This window comes from Triticum aestivum, chromosome 5A (genome assembly GCF_018294505.1).
Source record: "Triticum aestivum cultivar Chinese Spring chromosome 5A, IWGSC CS RefSeq v2.1, whole genome shotgun sequence".
Taxonomy (NCBI): Eukaryota; Viridiplantae; Streptophyta; class Magnoliopsida; order Poales; family Poaceae; genus Triticum; species Triticum aestivum.
In genome coordinates, this window is record NC_057806.1 from 139,406,124 (window position 1) to 139,413,387 (window position 7,264).

Here is a 7,264-nt window from a genome sequence, read left to right on the forward strand (position 1 = left end):
GGCACGCATGGAGGCGTCCGGGGTGTCGAGGTGGAGCGGCAAGCAGGAGGTGGCCGGGGCGTGCGCCGGCGTGCGTCGGCCACGCGCCTGTGCCTACTAGCGCAAGGAGGAAGGCGACAGGGGGGGGAAGTGGAGATGGGCTGGGCCGCACAGGAGCTGGGCCGGCTGGCTACCGGGTGAGCGCCAGATAAGTCCTTCTCTCTCTCTCTCTCTCTTTCATTTCTATTTAATTCTGTTTTCTATTTTTTGTAGTTTGTTTTGATTTAGTTTTAGACACTAAACCATTTTATAAAATCCTGGAAATAGTTATGTGGCTAGGACTAAAATATACCAAACCACATAAAATGTTCCAGTAATTATTGGACATATATTATTTATATATCAAATATATATCCAATGCAAATAGCTATTTATTTAATTCAAAGGCCCAAAATAATTAACTCTGAGATACCAAAAATATTGTTTTGAGTTTTACCTCTTTGCAATATTTTCAGAGACTAAGAGGAACATTTTCTTGGACTTCTTTGAGGAGATTTTAATGTTGATCATTTTTAGAAGGTTTCTGAGGCTTTAAAAATTCCTCAATTCAAATTTCATTTGAATTAAAACATGATACTCACATGAGGTCTAGCCTAGTGCATAACAGGACCAGGGATGTGACACCTGTCTTGCCAAGATCTCGTCGGTTGGCAGCTCTATGTTTACTAAGAAGTTGAGGATGGGCTAGGCCCATAATGGAGCTGTGACTTCTTCTATTGTCAGGACTGCCACTATGATAGGGGCGGGTGGGCTGGGTGGTGAAGAGTTGGAGTCGGAGTCGGCCACCGCCTGTTGTGTTGAAGCAGTCCCCGGGCCGGCTGCAGTAGCCCCCGGGCCGAGTTCTGAATTCCTCGTGCCGGGTGCGACTATGGCAGTCCCCGGGCCGCCTGTTGGAGTCCCCGCGCCGCCTGCTTGGTTTCCCAAGTCGGATCCAACTGCGTCGGGGTCAGGCGGCACGAAGATGGAATCAGATTCTGGAGACGGCTTGATAGACGGCTTGAGGAGGCGGTGGAGAGAAACGCTGGCTGGTATAGCTTGTCAGGTGGATCCTACTCGTGCCAGGGCATCTGCTTGCATGTTGTTAGCACGTGGTACATGAAGGAACTCACATCCTTCAAAATATCCTGTGATTTGCTGGATGAGGAAACGATAGCTCGCCATGTTTGCGTCCTTGGCGTCCCAGTCGCCAGATGACTGTTGGACCACCAAATCCAAGTCGCCATAGCACAGAATCCGGCGGATGCCGAGCTCTTTGGCTAGCCGGAGCCCGTGTATGAGCGCCTCGTACTCGGCCACATTGTTGGAGGAGGCAAAATGAATTTGCAATGTATACTTGAGCTTGTCGCCCTTGGGAGAGGTGAGGACGATGCCGGCTCCCAAGCCGGTGTGCATCTTGGACCCATCGAAGTGCATCCGCTAGTGAGTGGAGTCGGGGGCCGGTGGCAGGTATTGGGTTTCGGCCCAATCGACGAGGAAGTCGGCCAGTGCATGGGACTGAATAGCGGTGCGGGGCTGGTAGAAGATCGCGTAGGGGGCCAGCTCAATGGCCCATTTGGACACCCGGCCGGATGCATCCCGGCTGCCTATGATCTCGGCGAGCAGGGCAGTACACACGACCGTGATGGGGTGCTCTTGAAAATAGGGCTTGAGCTTCTTGGCAGCGACGTACACACCGTAGCACATCTTCTAGTAGTGTGGGTAGTTCTGCTTCGAGGTGGATAATACTTCGCTTAAATAATACACCGGCCTCTGGACCGGCTGAGCCCGGCCTTCTTTTGTGCGCTGGACTACGATGACGGTACTGACCACCCGGCTAGTAGCGGCAATGTAAAGGAGCATGGGCTCCTTTTCAGTCGGTGCCGCCAAGACAGGCGGTGTGGTCAACATCTTCTTTAGCTCGTGGAAGGCTTGGTCCGCCTGGTTGTTCCACTCGAAATGAGTGGACTTCTTCATGAGTCGGTAGAGGGGGAGGGCTTTCTCTCCGAGCCGGCTGATGAAGCGGTTCAGGGAAGCCAAGCATCCGGTGAACTTCTGGACATCCCACAGCTTGGTGGGAATCTCCATTCTCTCTATGGCCTTGATCTTCATCGGGTTGCACTCGATGCCGCGTTCGGAGACCAGGAAGCCTAGGAGCTGGCCGGCTGGTACTCCGAACACGCATTTCTCGGGGTTGAGCTTGATTTGAAATCGGTGCAAGTTTTCAAATGTCTCTCTGAGGTCTTCCAGCAAGGTGTCGCGCTTCTCAGTCTTCACCATAATATCGTCTACGTAGACGTGGGCATTTCTACCGAGCTGCTTGAGGAGGCATTTCTGCATGCAACGCTGAAAAGTGGCACTGGCATTTCTCAAGCCGAATGTCATAGTCAGGTAGCACAGAAGGCTCTGAATGGTGTGATGAAGGCGGTTTTCAGGCGGTCAGCTGGATCCAACTTTATCTGGTGATAGCCTGAGTAAGCATCCAAGAAGCTCAACAGTTCGCATCCGGCTGTGGAGTCTATTACTTGATCAATCCTTGGCAAGGCGAAGGGATCTTTGGGGCAGGCTTTGTTGAGGCTGGTGTAGTCTATACACATGCGCCATTTGTTATTTTTCTTCAGCACGAGGACCGGGTTAGAGAGCCACTCTGGGAAGAAAACTTCCATAATGAAGCCGGCTGCCAGAAGCTGGGCTATTTCTTCTCCTACAATCCTTCTTCTTTCTTCTGACAGTCGGCGGAGAGGCTGTTTGACTGGTTTTGCACCTTCTCGGACATGTAGCTTGTGCTCGGTGAATTCCTTCGGAACACCCGGCATGTCCTTGGGGGACCATGCGAAGATGTCCCGATTCTCACGGAGGAAATCGGCGAGCTCGCCTTCCTATTTGTTGCCCAGGTTTGCCCCGATGGTGGCAAACCTTTCTGGGTGATCCGGGTCCAGAGGTACCCTCTTTGTTTCTTTGGCCGGCTAAAAAGAACCTTGGGCATCACACTCCTTGGGGTCGGGGGACAGGGCCGGCTGCTTGCCGGCCATGGCCACGACTCGGTCCAGTATCTTCTTCTCCTCAGCAATTACAAGGGACTCGGCCAGCCGGCTGCTGGCAGCCGCACACTCGGAGGATTTCTTGTAGTCTCCGGCTATGGTGATGATGCCCTTGGAACTTGGTATCTTCATCTTGAGGTAGGCATAATGGGGTACAGCCATGAACTTGGCCAGGGCAGGTCGGCCAAGAAATGCGTGGTAAGGGCTCTCTAGATCCACCACTTCAAACCACACTACCTCTCGGCGGAAATGATCCTTGTCCCCGAAGAGGACATCTATCTTGATCTTGCCGATTGGGGAGCAGGACAGGCCAGGAACAATGCCATGGAACATGGTCCGACTGGGCATGAGCTGCTTCGTCTTGATGCTTACCTTCTCCATGGTGTCACGGTATAGTATGTTGATACTTCTCCCACCATCTATCAGCACGCGAGAGAAACGGGCGGCTCGCCTTTCTATAGCGAGGGTGGCATCCAGAACCAATGTGTAAGAGCCGGGAGACGGCATCACCTCTGGGTGATCTGTCCGGCTCCAGCTAATAGGCCTTTCTGACCAATGCATGAACTCTGGGTTGTTGGAGGCGACTGCGTTGACTTCTTGGTTTTGTCGACGCCAGCTACGCCAATCTTCTGGCTGGCTTGTAAAGACGACGTAGGCGGCATGCTCGTCGGGGTGCTCGTCTTGAACTGCCCCGACCGCTGGTCGAGCAGCCGGCTGTGGAGGAGCCGGAGGTGGCTGACCAGCAGGCGGAGGTGGCGCCATCCCCTCACCCTTGGATATCCGTGTGAGCCAGTGGCACTTTTGGGTTGTGTGGTTGGAAGGCTTTGCGCCGCTGTGAAACTTGCAGGGGGCATCAAGTACTTGCTCGTAGGAGAAAGTCGGCTGCCAAGCCGGCCTACCGCCCTTCTGCTTCTTGGGTGCGGGCCGCCCTTCGGGTTGTTCCTTTTTGACTGTGGCCACCTGCCGACTGGTGGAAGGCGGCATGGGAGCCTTGCGCTTGTGGTCATTCTGGTACGGGCGTCGGCTGGACTCTCCAGCCGACGTCTTGGGACTTGGAGCGAGCACCTTCCCGGAGGCGTCTACTCGGAGCTCGGTCTTCATTGAGGAATCGGCCGTGGTGTATTTATCAGCTATGATCAGCAGCTCATCAAGCGTAGTCGGCTCATCGCAGAGGAGTCGGTGCTTGAGGAGGGTGCCTTCTCGGCACCCGACGGTGAAGTACTCTATAGCTTAAACCTCGTGCACTCCCTCGCAGGAATTGCGGAGCTTTGCCCAACGCGTGAGGTAGTCGTGAGTCGATTCGTTGGGCCCTTGGATACAAGGAGAGCTGTCGGGGCCTGGGAGCCCGCTTGTAGGTGCTGGTGAAGTTACGGATGAAGGCTTCAGTGAAGTCTAGCCAGCTGTTGATGCTGTAAGGCTTGAGGCTGTTGAGCCAGGTGCGCGCCGTGCCTTGGAGCATGAGGGAGACATATTTTACGGCAACACGCCTGTTGCCGTTCGCGATGCTAACCGCGATGGAGTAGTCGATCAACCAATCTTCCAGCTTCACGGAGCTGTTTTATTTGGGCGTGTCTCTTGGGAGCGAGAACCCTTTGGGGAAGGGCTCGTTGCGGATGCGGGGGCCGAAGCAAGGTGGGTCGACATCATCTTCTTCTTCCAAGGCCAGGGATCGCGCAAGGTGGTCGATCCGGTGGCGGGCATCATTCTCGCCGACTCCTTCGCGATGACCCAGCCGGCCGCTGAGAGTCGGATGCGTGACAGGCGGCAGGGTAGGGTATCTCTCCCCATGAGGCGGCGGAGGAGGGGGTTTCCCCGCCACTGCACGGCTCAAGGGCGGCCCTCTGGGTCACGCTCGATGGATATTCGAGTCCGGTTGCGGCTGGCAGCCGGCTCCTTTTCTTTACTTGCATGGGTGTTGCCCGCAGTCGGTGTTCGGGACGTCGCGCCGTGCTCTCGGCGCGGGGGAGGACTCTCGGTGTGGACGCCGGCTTCATGCCGCTCCGTGGCCGCGTCGATAAGTTACTGGATGCGCCTGGTCATGTAGGGGAGCTCATCAGGCCCCAGCCCGTTCAATTCGTCTGCGGTCACCTGGGCGGCGCGTAGGTTCTCGAGAGGTGTGGCATAGACTGGGGGGTCTGCTCCCAGCATGTCGGTGATAGCCGCGCCGTGTTTCTTGTTGATGCCGACGCGGCTCGGCCCGTCGGGAGGTGGCGTGCCGAAGGCGGCACGGTCGACCTCGCGCTGGTGAGCCTCGGTGAGGCGTCTCATGGTGGCTAGCTTCTGGCCCTCCGCAACGAGGGCGAGGCGGCGCGCCTCCAATGTCTTGGCGTCCGCGTCGGCCGGGACGGGGGCGGACAAGTCATGCAGCGCTGTCTGCAGGGCGTCATGGGCGTTTTCGCCTGAGGCGGTGCCGTGGCTGATGACCAGTACCTCGGTGATGGCACTGCCGCTGCTTTCGGCTTGAGAAAGAGGGTCGTTGATGATTACCACGTTGGTGGGGAAGGCGTCAAGGGATGACGTGTCGGAGTCGACAAGCATTGGGTCGGTGGAGCCAACCGACTCCAAATCCGCGGCAAGCTCGCCGGAGACGTGGAGTTGGTCGAGGAGGCTGACGAGGTGGCTCTCGGGGCAGCCTGTGCCCGCGTCGGATGCGGGCTCGTCGGAGATGCGAGCCTCGCCAAGAAGATCGGCGAGGCAGCTCGCCGCGCACGTGTCGGTGACGTCTTGCAGCGCGTCGGGGCAAGCGCCATTGGGCTAGCCGGGCTGGCTACGCACGTTGGGAAGGAAGAGGGTTCCCGTCCAGAACAGGTCTCCGGACGACGGTGCACCTGGCCCCACGGTGGGAGCCAAATGTCGAGTGGTTGGTGCGACATATGCCAATGGATGGCTTATTATTGTGGGAGCCAACAAAACATTGCCGGTGCCTGGAAATGGGATAAGGCGAAGACATGCACGCCGGCGAATCTTACCCTGCTTCAGGGCTCTCCGTGGAGATAACACCCCTAATGCTGCTCTACGGGGTCTTCGCATGATCACTAGCTCGGCGGGTAGCTACAGGATGCTCCTTGAGATGTTCGGTGAAAGGATGAAGGAGGGCAAGGCCAGCCCGCTCCTCTTCTCCTTGTGGTGTCTAAAACTATCCAAAAGAGAGAGCCCTCTCTGCATGGGAGCCCTAGGGGGTTTATATAGGCTTACCCCCAGGGGTAGAACGGTAATCCGACTGGGCGTGGGCCCTAGCCGTCTATGTCTATGCCCACCGGCTTCTTCACCGACTGGTGGGGCCCGTCGACTGGTGGGCCCTGCCGGCTGCCGGTCCTCTGGTCGACAGGCCTGCCCCACCGCTCGGGGGCTCTGTCGGGGCTGGTTACTGTGGCCCCGCCCTTAGTGGCGAGGGCTTCGTCTTGGCAAGCATGGCTACAGTGCCGCCGCCGGGCGGCTTGTCACTGTAGCCTTACCTCGTCTTATCTCCTTAATGGGGCGCCTCCTTCAAGGGAGTGGACTGGCCGGCTACTGGGAATCGGCCGTACCCCAGGCCGACTGGGGGTGGCCCGGCCGCCTTCGGGTGTCTCCATGACGGATGGGACCCGCCGCCCACGGGTCGTATTGACGGCTCGCCATGGGTGACATCATGGTCAATATGGCAACAATGTCGCGCCGAACGGGTGAGGGCCGCCCGTACGGCGTACTGTGGCCAGGCGTGCTCCGGGATTCGAGGGTGGCAGGTTTCACTGTAGCCACGCCCCGTCTCATCGCCGTTATGTGGGTGCAGATTTTGAGGGCACGATCTGGGCCGCCTGCTGAGGGGGGCGGCTTCTTGGAGCCGGCCCTCTCGGGGATTTCTTCTTGGAGATTTTTAGGCCTAGGCCGCCTTCGCACAGCCGGCCTGAGGGGCAGTCGACTGGAGGAAGGCGGCCCCACGTCTTGGAAGCTTGAAGGCTCGATCGGCCTATAATTTTTCTAAAGTGCCAGGGGGAGCCGGCTAGGCTACCCATGGTCATTTACTCCATCACTCTCTGTCACACACACAAACACACACACACGCAAGCACGCACGCCCCCCCCCCACACACACACTAAGACTCCATCTCTCTCCCTCTCTCACACACACACAAACTAAGACTCCATCTCTCTCTCCTCTCTCTCTCTCTCTCTCACACACACACACACCCCACACACACACTAAGACTCCATCTCACACACACATGCTCT